The sequence below is a fragment of the Lissotriton vulgaris genome, chromosome 2_1 (genome assembly GCF_964263255.1).
Source record: "Lissotriton vulgaris chromosome 2_1, aLisVul1.2, whole genome shotgun sequence".
Taxonomy (NCBI): domain Eukaryota; kingdom Metazoa; phylum Chordata; class Amphibia; order Caudata; family Salamandridae; genus Lissotriton; species Lissotriton vulgaris.
In genome coordinates this window covers 462,419,969-462,435,433 of record NC_141687.1, presented here as the reverse complement: position 1 = coordinate 462,435,433, position 15,465 = coordinate 462,419,969, and the positions used below count along the sequence as shown (strand labels likewise).

The 15,465-nt window shown below is 43.1% G+C and overlaps 1 protein-coding gene across 4 annotated transcripts in view; it reads left to right on the top strand.

The window, feature by feature from the left end:
- Positions 1 to 15,465, top strand: part of OSGEPL1 (O-sialoglycoprotein endopeptidase like 1) — a 277,221-nt gene that overhangs the window by 114,801 nt on the left and 146,955 nt on the right. For 3 of the 4 annotated variants that reach the window (XM_086955363.1, XM_086955362.1, XM_086955364.1), the window contains exon 2: positions 13,373 to 13,440. The exons of the other annotated variant lie outside the window; for it this stretch is intronic. The gene's annotated coding sequence lies outside the window, so the exon portion shown is untranslated. The remainder of the gene's footprint in view (positions 1 to 13,372; positions 13,441 to 15,465) is intronic. 4 annotated transcript variants of the gene reach the window in all.

Below are 15,465 nucleotides of genomic sequence, written 5' to 3'. Positions count from 1 at the left end.
TGATTATTATTTCTCCCTGATGAAGTCGTTAAACCGACGAAACACGTATTGGCTACATGAACATTGAAAATGATCTGCAACTAAAAAGATCCCTGCAGCCAAAGATGTGGATGACTATATTTTTCATGTGGAACATGTATTTTCTTAAATGTTTAATCTGAATGACTACTGAAAAGGAATAATTGCCTAAATCTTTACCCCTACTGTTACCTCTAGTAAGCTCCACACAGCTTGATTGCTGAAAGGTGTTCATAGGCCACACCCCCTTTCTCCACCACTTTGTAAACTCTCCTACTGGTGCACTGCTGCTTGGGGGATGAAGTCTACTTTACTCCTGAGGCCCTCAAGGGGCAAGGGGACCTCATCACCCCACCATCAGTGCGCCAAGTGGTGCGTTTGCAAAATGGTGGGAAAAGGGGCATGGCCTCCAACCACCTCTCAGCAATCCAGCAGTGTGGGGCTTACTGGATGTAACAGGTGTGCTAAGGACCCTCAGCAACGAAGGGGACTTCATCCCCCAACCAAAAGCGCACCAGGAGGCATGTTTGAGGAGTAGTGCTGAAAGGGGGCGGGGCTTCGGTGAGTTCCGGGTTTCAATTTTTTTTCATTGTAGGAAGGGGAGCTGTGTGGCCCCCATTCCCTTGATAGTTTTGGGCCTTGGGGATCCAGTTTTAGGTCGAGCATTGGCAGCGCACACGTGCTGTCTGCAAGACCTGCTGTAAACAGTATAGCGAGTGTAATCTGCCTGCTGCCTCTGATTGGTTAATTTATGCATTACTCTGATTTCCGGGCTCCCTATTGGTTGGTGCTCCCAATAGATCACTTACTTTTCATTGGAAGGAGCACCGACCAAATACAGTTTTATTACGCTACAACTGTTCATTTGTTTAGGGACTTCTTGTTGTTTTATAATGATATTGTATCACCACAATGCCTAGCCTGGCGCCTGGTTTCATCTTTTTATTTTCACCATGGTGCCTGCTTCATGGGCCGCCATGCACATAAGCGAAATATGCACAGGCACCATGCTTTATATTTTAATGCGCACCCTGCTTTTATAATTTTTTTTGTGTTCAAATAAAATGATAAACCACGTCGCTCTTTATCGTCCAGTAGGTCCCACAGCGCAACATGCATCATGGGTCCAGCGTAGCCTTTAGTTTCTTTTTGCCATCGATCTGCTCCATTTTGCGATGGTGCTTTGGCCCTGAGAGCAGCAACGAAAACAGGAGGTTGGACGGAGCTGCTCCCCTCGGTCCCTGCGATTGACACACACAGCAGTCACCCAAAAGCAGCAACAGAGGCAGAAGGCTCTCCCCTACTTTCTTCAATATATATATTTAAATATATATATATATAACCACTGCCCCCGTTTTACTGAGGCCATGGTGCAGCAACACAATATACATCAGAGGCCCAGCAGAGGCCGTAGTCTCTTCTTGCAAGGTTTCATCTTTATTTTTTTTTTACCATGGCGCCCGCTTCACGGGCCTCCATGCACATGAGTGAAACATGTACGGGTACCATTTTAGTGCGCCCCCTGCTTTTATCATTTAAAAAAAAATGTATAACCATGGCGCCTATTGCCGCCCGGTAGGTCCCACAACGCGACATACATCAGGGGCTCTTTGATGATCGGAGCCCAAGGGTCCATTATTCCCCCTTTTTTCATGTTGCCACACTATTGACAGTGGCATTTTCAGTAATTATTGGATTTATTCTACCTACACTTTCATTACCAGATGTATCTACATCAGTTCACCTTGATGTTTTTAATTATAGGTGCCCTTCCCTGGCCTCCCACCACCTCCCTTTGTTCACCATCTATCCAGTCCTGATGAAGACCCCGCTGTAAGGTGCAAGTGAACCTACACCATAGGGGTCGAAATGTCGACTATTTTCTTTCTTTGTGTCCTACCCAAGTGCAACAGAACATTCTTGACTGTGATTTTTTTTACTTTGGGATAGGAATTCATATGTTTAAATAATTGCAAGGGCAATACCTGTATGCTCATGTGTTGTCAACATGTCAATATATTGGTGTGACCGCATGTAATAATCTCTTTACACTACCCTCATCCTCACCAAGCACTTATTTCCCCTTCCCTGTACCCCCTTCACTTTTGCCTTCCTTTGGGCATTTAAATTTTTGAAAATTTGTATAAATGGATGCATAATTTATGTATGTTTGAGGATGTGTATAAACAACATCCCTCTAAAGATTATAGTGCTATTGATTTAATTTTGATAATTTCCTTAATGCAAATATATTTCGCATCTGGGACCCCCTTTATATGTAACATTTAACTACCCAGGTCCCAGCACCGTTGGGTCTACCCTTCTCTGTAACGCATGATATGTTATTAAGCCTTTATCCAAAGTAGTACAATAAGGTGCATGTGCTGACTCTCTAGTGAATTCGAGCCTCCGATTGACTCATGGGGTGGTTCTGATGTTCTCTGAATCTGAGTGTTCTGGGAACTAAGGCTTGATAACAAATTTAAAATGCCTAAATAATTGTTTACATTTTTTTCAATCTTCCAGTGCAAAAATACGCAATCAAGTGCAAGTACAGTACCATAATGAGGATCATATGTCGACCAGTATCTAAGCGTTCAGTGCAAATGCATCACCTGGCATATCATACTGGTCTCTGTGATTAGTGCAAACAATTTTTTATAGTAAACTACAAATACAATACAGTACTCATGATATTAACTAAGAGACAAGTTTTCTTTAAACCCATAATTAATACTGTTAATAAAAGCATGCCTTAAAATGTGTACTACAAATGGGCCACCTATGGAATTGTTATAATAAGGCTATACAATGCTAATACTCTTATTAATTCTCCTCTATATGTCACATTCCACATGCCACTCGTTAGTTTCAACCGATCAATAGTTTGTCACTCTGCTTTAAAATAGTTAAAAATCTGAACCTAGATAACTGATTTAGCATAGGTGGACATACAAATCTTCCTCAAACATTTAGTCCAAATGGAGTCTTTGTGTTGAATAGCATAATGTATCTTGACTTCAATTGCCGAAGTTCTGCCCTCTCTGTCACCTTCTCTTCTCAGTTTGGGGACCTGATCTATCGCAAAATAGGACAACTCATTTAGATTGCCTTTGTGGACTTCGTTTAAATGCCGAGCTCCCACATAATTGTAACATTTAACTACCCAGGTCCCAGCACCGTTGGGTCTACCCTTCTCTGTAACGCATGATATGTTATTAAGCCTTTATCCAAAGTAGTACAATAAGGTGCATGTGCTGACTCTCTGGTGAATTTGAGCCTCCGATTGACTCATGGGGTGGTTCTGATGTTCTCTCAATCTGAGTGTTCTGGGAACTAAGGCTTGGTAACAAATTTAAAATGCCTAAATAATTGGTTAAAATTGTTTTCAATCTTCCAGTGCAAAAATACGCAATAAAGTGCAAGTGCAGTACAGTACCATAATGAGGATCATATGTCGACCAGTATCTAAGCGTTCAGTGCAAATGCATCACCTGGCATATCATACTGGTCTCTATGATTAGTGCAAACAATTTTTCATAGTAATCTACAAATACAATACAGTACTCATGATATTAACTAAGAGACACGTTTTCTTTAAACCCATAATTAATACTGTTAACAAAAGCATGTCTTACAATGTGTACTACAAATGGGCCACCTATGGAATTGTTATAATAAGGCTATACAATGCTAATACTCTTATTAATTCTCCTCTATATGTCACATTCCACATGCCACTCGTTAGTTTCAATTTATCAATAGTTTGTCACTCTGCTTTAAAATAGTTAAAAATCTGAACCTAGATAACTGATTTAGCATAGGTGGACATACAAATCTTCCTCAAACATTTAGTCCAAATGGAGTCTTTGTGTTGAATAGCATAATGTATCTTGACTCCAATTACCGAAGTTCTGCCCTCTCTGTCACCTCCTCTTCTCAGTTTGGGGACCTGATCTATCTCAAAATAGGACAACTCATTTAGATTGCCTTTGTTGACTTTGTTTAAATGCCGTGCTCCCACATAATTCTTGCCATTATTCTTGACAGCCCTTAAATGTTGCAAGATGTGAATGTGTACCATGTGAATAGTCCTGCCCACGTACATTTTTTGGCATGTACGCTGCAAGATGTAAACAGCATAATCGCTTCTACAATTTAGGAAGCACCTAATTTTCCATGGGCTGTACATCAGTGGTTACATCACCTGTTTTTCAATTTGTCCAATCTTGCAAGCTTTACATTTTGAACATCTATGAAATCCTGGGACATTCTTCAGCCAGCCCTCTACTTTACTGACTTCAGGGCTGTTGACTACCAGATTACTTCTCATACATTTATCTTTATTGAATGTGATCCTAGGTCTTTGTGATGCCTTTCCATTAAGAACAGGGTCTCTTTGTACTAGGCGCCAGTGCCTACACAGACTATCACTCACTCTAGACTGGTAGGCACTGTAACCAGTTATCATTCTTATCTGGTTTCCTGTGTTCACCTTCTTCCTCTTTAATTACTCTGCATCAGGTTTCAAAAGCATCTGCCTCTCTATTGCGGCAACCTTTTTATTAGCTTGGTCCAATACGACAGGGTTATAGCCTCTCTGGATGAATCTTTCACTTAGAGAGTTCTGCGCTTCTGTTAGCGCATGTGCCTCACTACAGTTGCATTTCATCCTCAGATGCTCAGCATTAGGAAATGCTCATTTTGAGACTCTGAGGATGAAAGCTCCCAGCATGGAGCATGGAATTTCCTGCTGTTGGCTTCCTAAATGTTCTAGTGCTGCTCAACATACACATCTAGATCTAAAAACAATACCACAGTCTTACTGATGTTATCTGTGATCCTCAGGTTTAGATCGTTAACATTGATGTCCTGTACAAATTTCTTCGCAGAATCCCAAGACCCATCCCAGATCACAAATAAATAACTGATGAACCGAATCAAGGTTATGATGTTATTTTCCCATTCTTTGACATACTTGACTCTGAGCACTTGCTCCTCCCACCAGCCCATGTTCAAATTAGCAAAGCTAGGGGCGAAGCAGGTGCCCATCGCCGTTCCTTGCAACTGTCTGTATGTCTCACCCCCAAACATAAAATAGTTGTTTGTTACACATAGCCTGCACATTTCCATGAGCATACCTGAGTGTTGGTAGAAGCTGATGGAAAGCGTGTTCAGATAGTAGCGAGTTGCACAATAATCATGTGCTATACTCGTGTACAAGCTAGTCACATTCAGTGTAATCAGGAAGTAAGTTTCTTTACAGACCACATTGGAGAATTTGTTCAGGAAATCCCTGGCATCGTGAATGTATGCCGTGAGTGCTTTGATAAACTGCTGCAGGAAGGAATTCAAGGTATCTGGATGTGGGTTCAAATAGGCTTCCAATTGCAGATATTATCGGTCTACCTGGCAGTCCCCGGGGCTGTGGAGCATTTCATTAAATTAGCCCTGGGGCTCCGTGGGGGGATGGATAATTTTTAGGTGCCATTTGACGAATCTTCACAAAATTTTACCCAAAAAAGTGTGCCGAGATTCTAGTTGAGCATGATGGACAGTTTTGGGGCGATCAGCCAAGCGGGGGCTGAGAAAAAGGGGGAGTAAAAAAAGTGTGTTTCCCAAGTCAATTCTCCTAGACCTGAATAACACCAAATTTGGCAAAAAGGTAGGTTTTGGTTCAGGAAGCACCATTTTAATTATTTGGTGTAAATCCATTCAGTAGTTTTTGAGATATTAACTGAAATCCAAATTTGTATATCTGGAGACGTGGATTCTTCCTGAATCAGGCAGCCCGGGCTGATATCTGATGGGCTACCAACACTTCAACCAAGAAGTGCTTGCAGCAATCTTTGGACTCCGCTTCAGTCTGGTCTCCAACAAAACGTTAATAGAAAAGAAAAGAGGTCAGTGTAGGAATACCCTGAATCTCTAGCCTTGGCCCTGGACAAGGGCAAAAAAGCGTTTTTTTGGCAGGAATCACGGCGGATCCAGTAAAAAAAAACAACAAACACAGATTCCTGAGCTTGTTTTGTATGTGCCCTGGATGGGCCAAATCCCTGAGGCTTGGTTATTACATTTCAAATTGTCATGTAGTTTCCACTAATCAGTAAAAACTGGGCGTTTGTGGACAGCATACATTTTGGGATGGTGCCAGACTGAGTCCTTGCACCCCTGCAGAGTATGTTGTCCCTTGGACCAGCTAGCTCACAGTGCCACCATAAGCCTCCCTAACCAAGACAGGGAGTGAACAGTTCTGGCAGCCACTGAACATGAGAACTCTGTTCCCTCAGTAACCTTGGTGACAGACCCATAACCTTTCGCTCATACACTTGTGCTCTTGTTTGTTCAGAGAAGTATACAAAGAATAGACAAAGAAATGTTTTAAATGTTTATTGAACCAAAGTGGTTCTTGTATTGAAAATATGTGCTGCAATGATGAAGTGATATAAGCAGTTGAAAGTTATAATAAGCATCAGGACAGTAAACAGAATCAAGGGTTCCACCATCCTGCTGAAACAATGTATAAATGCAAGTATGTGAAATAATATAATAGCAATCTGGGTACTCCTATTATGCAAAGCCCTAACCTAAGTGTCTAGGGTGTATGTATCTGTTCTGCGAAGAATCCCCCCTTCTGGATGATGCAACTCCATTACCTGGTAGGTTTGAATGTAGGACCACGTCTTGGTCACAAACTGGACACCCCTCATGGAGATGTCAATCAGCTGCTGGGCAAACTTTCAGCATGTAGGGGCCTCCCGAAGTCAGCGGAAGTGCCTCCTCTGACTATTCCCTGATACTGATGTTTATATATATAAAAAAAGGCATCCTTTGTAAGCAGGCTGCCATTTTTTTTATTCTGCAGATAGCTGTGTTGCCATATGGGCGTAAATAAAAAACACATTTGCGCAACGTATGTATAGGCATTGTACATAAGGCCAAGGCTGTATGATAATGTTCTCGCAAACTTTATTCATGTAAGCAAGGTTGGTGTAACCAACCGAAGTGTCTCAAATGCAAATTTGTGTCAAAAGTCGATGTGAGAAAGTAAGGAGTTCCTGGGACACATGACAAAATTAGAGGCCCCCTTCCGCATAGGGAGCTTTTCCCCGGGGGACTGCCACCTCTCTGGAGGTAATGTTTATAATAGGAGGGAGGTATGTGGCCCCCTCCTCAGCCCTTTAAAGGCCAGAGAACCAACAACTCCTCAGGGCTTTTGAATTTAAAAGAGGGAGCTGTACAGACCCCCTCTTGTTCTGGAATTTCTCTGGGACTGCCACCATCCCAGGGCACAAAACAAGATAGAAAAGGGAAAGTGGAATGCAACCCCCCTTCCCGGGCCATATTAGCCCTGGGGACCACCATCTTCTCTGAGCATGGACAAACTGAAAGGGGGCGCACGCCCCCCCCTCCCGGGCCATATACGGCTCCTGGAACCACCCCTCCCCAGGACTAGCCTGTGGAAACGGAAGGAAGGGGGGCATGCAGCCACCCTCTAGGAGCCAATAATGCCCCTGAGGATCCCCACCTCCCAGGGCCGGCTCCCTATATCCTGGGGTGCCCACCAAGCGGGAGCAAACACTAATTCCGCTCCCAGCAAGCGGGAGCTGTCAAACTGGTACCACTTACTGGGAGCAGAGTTTTCATCTGTTTCTCTTTCCTCTGTCATGTGGGCAGGGAAACATATGAAAGATTGATCCCGCACACAGGGAGCTGCATATTTAGCAGCTCCCTGTGTGTAAGAGCAAAGCCTGCACCTGCAGGTGGCGGGGAGCCAGCTGGAACCGCGAGGGCCTTGAGGCTCCCCCGCAGCCCCCAACGATACACATTGGTTGCCCTCTGTGTGGCCAAAGCACACAGGTAGGCCGGGCTCTAGGGTATGGGGGCCCTGGGGCCGAAATCGGGGAGGGTGGTGCTCAGCCCTCCTCCATTCCAGAAGAGGGCAAAACAGAGGCCAGAAAAGCGAACAGGAAAGACAAAACGGGGGGCAGACAAACAAGCAGAAAATGGCAAAACAGAGGGCAAAGCAAACAAGCAGAAAGGACAAACAGAGAGCAGAAAAACAAGCAGAAAAGGGAAAACCGAGGGCAGAAAAAGGAGCAGATGAAGGGCAGAAAAGCAAGCCGCAAAGGCTGAGCAGAGCAGAAGAGGGCAAAGCAGAAAAGGCAAAATGGAGGGCAAAAAAAACGAGCTGTGAAAACAAAACAGAAAGCAGGAAAGGCAAAATTGAGGACAGAAAAGGCTAAACAAAGGGCAGAAAAATGAGTAGAACGGCAAAACAGAGTAGGAAACGAACATAGGAGGCACAAACAGATGGCAAAGGTAGACAGGTAAGCTTGACAGGAGAACTGTCCCAGGGGAAGCTGGCACGAGGACCTGCTTAATTTTTACATAAATTAAACCTTAACAGGAAATAGTTGCATATATAAACATAGCAGGTGCCCCAATTGAAGCTCCACTGCAGTAAAGGACAAGTGATCCTGACCTCCTGGGCTTGACAAAGGCAAAGCAAGTGTGTTTTCTCAGCCATTTCACACAGAAAGACCATCTGAAATTTTGTGGAGGTGAATGCATTGCTAATCTATTAGGGCACAATGTGTATTGACTCTGACACATAGGTTCTTTCTTGTCCTTACCTGGTGGGAACAGAGTCCATGGTTCTCCCTTTAAATAACTACGAGTATAGAAATGTGCAAAATCACCCAAAGCTCTGCTCATTTGGCCCTGCCTCATCCAACTTAGTAGTATTTAATGGTCTTCCTGCCTTTTGCCAGGATGATGGGCAGCTTACCAAAAGGACCCCCAGCGCTTTTCCTGACAATTTTGGTGACACGTTCTTGATGCAGAATAATACAAGGACATCTCCACCAAACAAAGCAGCACTTACTTCATATAGTTAAGAGAAAAAAACCCTTGTTTTGTGAAGATTTATCTATTTATACTCTCATCGTATTCTCTATAGGAAGATTCATCTTATCACAAATTTCTGGATAAAACGCATGAGGGCAATCACTTTACCAAAATGTACACAAAGTCAGTGGTGACATTTTCTCGTGCTCTATTATGCAATTGTAGCGTAGAATACGTACTGGACATTTATCAAAGGAAGTAGCACATAGTAATTCACCAGTAGAAAGCACTCCACTTGGGTAGATATTTTGTGCCGAACTGTGGACTTTTTTGATAAATGGGCTGGTGTGGTTCTGTTATGGCCCAGTGACTCACACAGTTATTGACACACCCACACAGACAGTTAGACACCCAATCAGGCACTCACATACCCATTGACAGACCCACTCAGACACTGATACACCCACTCACAGACCCACTCACAGCCCTACTCAGACATACTCACTCACTCATAGACCCACTCACTCATGCACACACTCACAGACCCATTCAGACACTCACACCCACTCACAGACCCATTCAGACATTCCTACACCCACTCACATACCAACTTAGACACCTACATCCACTGATACCTTCACACTCACTCACAGACTCACATACCCACTCAGACTAGTGTATCCACTCTCTGAGCCACTCAGACAATCCTGCACCCACTCACCACCCTGTGAGACACTTATGCAGCTTATCCCAGACCCACTCACACACCCATTGAGACGCTCACTCACACACCCACTGAGACATTCATGCACTCACTCACACACTCACTCTCATGGGTTACAGGTAAACATGGGCGAATTTTGCGAATTCGCAATCCGCGAATTTGCGGATTTGCGAATTCGCGATCCCCAAAATTCGCAAATTTGTGCGAATTTGCGGATTTTTGGGTTTTTGCGTGTTCGCAGGTTTTTTTGCGTGTTCGCGGGGTTTTTGATTGTTCGCTGGGATTTTTGCGTCTTCGGGAGCCGCTTGCATAGCGAAGTTACCCATGCAGTCGTTTATGGGAGAGAGAGAGAGAGATAGATAGATAGATAGATAGATAGATAGATAGATAGATAGATAGATAGATAGATAGATAGAAAGAGAGAGAAAGAGAGGGAAAGAGAGAGGGAGAGAGAGAATGAGAGAAAGAAAGAGAGGCCGGATCTCTGAAGGGCCAGATTCCTGAGTTGCCCCTACAGAACATACAGCTTTTTATTTTTAGCACAATTTATATGAAAATTGTGCGGTAAAGGTCTCTTTTAGTGTAACCCCTCCTGACAACTCAAAATGGGTGTATTTGCCATCCTCTCTCATCTTCCTGTTTTTTATATCTGTAAGTGCTTCCTGATGAGGTTTAATTCCTTGGACAGGTGCCTCGTTGCCTACTTGTAACTATTCTCTGACCCTGCTTCAAGGGTCAGAGCAGGGTCAGAGAATAGTTGCAAGTAGGCAACGAGGCACCAGGAAGCAATTAGCAGCAGGTGTCCAAGTTGAGTTAATTTGTTTGTAACCCTTTTGTAAAAGGTTACAAAGAAATTATGTTCAACTTTTGCACCTGCTGCTGTAACCCTTGCTTGGCTGAAAACTCGTCCCCGCTGATTCGCGGATTTTACCGCGATTTCACGAGATTCCGCAAATTCGCCCGCGAAACGGATTTTACGCCCACCCTTAGTTACAGGTTACATTTTGGAAATAAAATTTGAAAAACTTTCGAAAATCACTAAAAAAACAATAGTTCCTGGAAAGTTATAGTTGGAAATAGCTTTTAAAAAACATGGAAATTCACGAAAAAAAACAAAGATTACTGGGAAATTATAGTTGGCAATTGCCATTTAAAAAAACCCTAGAAATTCACTGAAAAAACTCAAAGGTTACAGGAACGTTATATTCAGATTTCCCTTGTACAAAACCATATCAATTCAGCAGTTGTAGCCAACTATAACTTACGCCCCGCAATGCACTGCTTATGACCTCACATACATCACTCATGACATGGTAGGCGACATCACTGATGATCATCTCAAATGATGTCACTGTTGACACTCACACCCCTATACAACCACTTAACCCCTTCGATGCTGATGACGAGCTGAGCTCGTCATCAGCCACGGGGGGCGTGTGCGGATGACGAGCTGAGCTCGTCATGTAACGCGACTTTTGTAAAAAAGCCGCGCAGCGCAAAAATGACCGCCACAGCGATGCGGTCAAACACACTCGCACAACCACTCACACACACACACCCACTCAGTCATACAGCTATTAATAGAACCAGTCACTCTCCCATACAGCCACTCTCACAGCTACACACTCACCCATAAAGCTACAGGCCCACCCACTTATACACCTGTACAGCCACTCTCTCTCCCATACATCCTCTCAACACAGCAATTCACTCAACCATACAAGCACTCACTCATATATCCACACATCCATTTACATACAAAAAAACATACATACTTACAAAAAAACTAACATTTTAAGATTTGGCCGCAGGGACTTGCAAATTCCAAAAATTGCTTGTCATGTTGACAGCATCGCGCACCATTCCGTCAACCACATCCAACACCAGCCCTAGATGTGGTTGGTAGGCAGCAGCTCTGATGTGTCAGAGGGGCCTCTGATTTTCCGAGTCGCTGCAGACACATAGTAAGAGGTCCTTTTCAGCCTATAGGCACCACAGTACGCCATCTTCAAACTGCTGGGGCTAGGCTCGGATGCGCTGGGAAGGACCCACACTGCGGGACCTGTGCTGCCGCTGGCGCACACCGGAGAGCGCGGTAGAGGTAAACCAGGAACATGCGCTGCGCCGAAAGAGATGTGTTGTGTTGTCCTTATTTGTGCCGTTAGGTACAAATGGGGGTAGACAGGCAACACAATAATGTTCCAGAAGTATTTCCACAAATCCAGACTGACACCCACACGATTGATGTCACACTTCGAGTCTCATGAAAAGCTGAAATGGGGGTGTGCAGGGTTTCTCTATCAAACACTTCGCATTTCGGAATTCTTACATCTAGCAGTTTAAAACTTTGAATGAGCCAGGAACAACTTTCAAATACTTTTTATTGAACGAAACCAGTTGTGTTATTGTATTGGCACGAGTATATCGCTGCCTACGATTTTTATGGCATTGTAGTTCATCCCCCGACCAGAGCGCTCTTTCAGGTGGACTGGGGATGCCATCAAGCGATTGAGTCTGTACTTTGTCGTGTGGTTGTGTGAGGTGAGCTCAGTTAGTTCAGTGCAGCCCTTGAAATGGAAAACCTGAAGTGCAGGTGCCCTGTACCCGTGAATCTGCTTGTTTCTAAGACGTGTCCATACTCTCTAAGTATAGCGCAATCTGCTCAGACCTGCAGGTACGCTCCCTCTCAAAATAAAACCAGCATTTGCAATGCATTAGGTCGCGTATTTACACGAGTTCAGGCTATTGGGATTGTAAATGACAGTGCCTTTTATTTATGTTTTAAAAACAAATAAAAAATAAAAGGCATTGTTATTTGCAATGTCAATGGCTCAAACTTGTGTAAATGCGAGACGTTTTGCATTGCAAATGGTTGTTCTCAATTGAGGGATCCTCAACTTGATTGAACTGTTTGTTTTGCTCAACGAGTTCCTTGGGTTTCTTTCTTAGGCTGTTACATCTGCTTCATGCAATCAAAGAGGATGTACCCTCAGCTTATGGGTGATTTATGTGATTGGCTGTGACATCATGTAACTTCATTGTGATGACATGGACACTGGAGGACTGGCCTGCATACTCTAACTGGTTAAGACGGGGTTTTATGGGTATCCATGTAAAAAAAAGAAAAATCTTACGTTATTTAATAATGTTTATCTTTTCTGCTATAGTTTGGCAATAAAGTAGTGAAGTTCTCATCTTTAATAGAATCCAAACCTTTTGTCACATTTGTGGGGCAGATTTTACATTATGGATATATTAATGTGAGAGTGTTAATGCTGCATTAGTACAATGGGAATCATAGAAGCAGCCACACAAATATTTGCAGTCTCTTTTAAAATACTAAGTTACAAGGGTGCAAAAACTGACCCATGTCACGGTCAGTAGACAATCATTCTACGTTGATCCTAGGATTCATTAACACATGTATCTCTTTTCAGTTTTACATGTGTGCAAATAGTGCTTAGTTCTTCATCTGTCCTACAAAGTTAACTGGTTGTATGTTGCATGATATTACATTTATTTTTCTTGCTGTTTGTATTGGTTCATAACCATGTTCTGGTATGTGGAACAATAGAGCTTGATGGTTCTCAGTGACGAGGATCTTTGAAAAATGTACTTGCATCTTCATGCTACATTAAAACTACCATTGCTAATCTTAACTACTTCAACATGTTGTGACTGTGGAATGCATATTTAAGACAGCAGATTATGTAAGCAACTGTTTTCAATTTACCTATAACTATTGCTCTGTTTAAATGTCACATTTTGACTTGTCCACAGGATCTGAAAATATTATGGCCAGTCTAGGAATGTCAGACTTATCATTGTTCAGGACGTTTCCAAAGCAGGTATACTCAAAAATGTTTTATTAATGAAATGTTTCATTTGTTCTTATCTGAAAAAAAACAACCTCCCCCTTCCATTTTAGCAATACATGGCGGATTAACAGCCACCCAATGGGAGCCGTCTATTTCTTGTAAACTGTCTGTAAGGCCCGCTTGTATTTGGCAAAGCCCCCAAATGATCTAAGGGTGTTTATAGTAAATGATACGCCACCTAAGCAGCCTAAGCAATTACTGTGGGGGCAGAGTAATAGGTTCTCCCCCCTAGAGCATCTCGCGGAGGACTGCGACTGCAACATTAGGCACAATTCCCTGTAGAATGAGGAGTCCTCTCTAAACCTGAGAACCCTGAGCTGGAATATCCATGGGTTTGAACATATGAGCAACAGTGGTGAATTGGAAGAAAATCTGTAACCCTATGATCTGAAAATCCTTCTGGAGTCCTGGCTGAGGGAGGACCAGACAGTAGAGGGTTTTATGGTACTGAATAGCAAAGGTCGGAGCCTGGGTAAAGGAAGAACATCTGCAGGTGTCCTTACACTGGTTTCAACTAAGGTGATTAATAGATCAGTGTAGGTTATAAATGTGTCAAGTGATATGCAATTTTCAGTGGTTGAATTGAGCTTGAGCAATAACATCCTTAGATACTTCCTTCTTATAAATGTCTATATCCATAAAGAAGTTCATCGACAAATGAAAGGGTAGCTAGAACTATTTGAATCTCCTTTCCAGCACCTCTTAGCAAAATACCTGGAAGCAGTCATAATAATGGCTGAAGATGTCAATGCTCGTCTTTTCCCCGAACAGTTGGACCTGCAGCTGGAGGAAGTTTTGGAATCTTATTACATTTCCCTAGCGCAGTTTCCTCCTGGTGTCATAAAAAAGGAGGCCAAGGTTCTGAGCCAATGGTTGGCGAATCATGGTCTGATTTATTTAAACTGTCAATTAAAAAATGATTCACCAGCAGCAGCAACTTTCCGGTAGGGCCAGTACTCCTGTCCCATTGACTATATATTTACGTCCTTTTGGCAATTGAGTCTTTTTCAGATTTTTGAGGTGGCAAAGTATGAGGGTAGTGATCATTGGGCAATTACTGCAGTTCTTGACTTGTGTGAGCCAGGGTACGCTGACAGAGTATTGCCTTTAGGTATGTCCTACCCACGTAGGCTTTTAACACGCAAGGACTCTGTTCATCTCCTACAGTTAGCCGCCCTCCAATTAGAGGAGAAGACTGATATCCCCCACAACTTTGTTGATGATATCATTGTGTGGAACAATAAATTTGTATGCCAAGTTTTGGGTTGTATCACAGTAAACATAAGTGAGAAGGGTATGCACTCATTCCCTCGTCTCAGTAGGGGGTGTTGGTTTGATTCCGCCTGCCAAGAACTGAAGCGATTGGTGAGATGGGGAGCCCGGAGCGCTAGGTGCCTGCCAGGCTCTCTAGCCGCCCAGGAGCTGGCTATGTTTAAACTCCAATATAAATCTCTTCAGCATGCAAAAAAAGCCACCTTCTACCACAATAAGTGGGAGGAGATGCAGGGAATTATCCTTCTCCGAAGATCAGCAAACGTTTTGGACTAAAGTTTAGTGCTTCAAATAGGGGTAACCTTGTTTGTGTGATCCTGGAAGAGCAGTGGGCTACTTATTTGACAGACCTGTATTGGGGTTCTTCTGTTTCAGATAGATCCCAGAGATTTCCTTGTCAAAACCTCCCTGTCACTTGGTTTTCTGTGGAGGAAATAAAAGCTGTCATCGAGAGAGTAAAGCTCTCTTGTGCTGTTGGTCCGATAATATCCTGGCAGTAATAATTAAGATGAATAGGTTTTGGTGAGCCACGGTTTATTCCTTCCTATTTAGATGGGTTGCTATGTCCGACTTATACCCTTTTTGATTGAAATGGGTCTATAGTAAAACCTATTTTTAAAAATGGGAGTGGTACAGACCCCAAACATTATAGGCTTATTAGCCTCCTGGATATCTCACTAAAGATCTTTTTTAAGATTATTTTATCCAAACTAGAAGACTGGG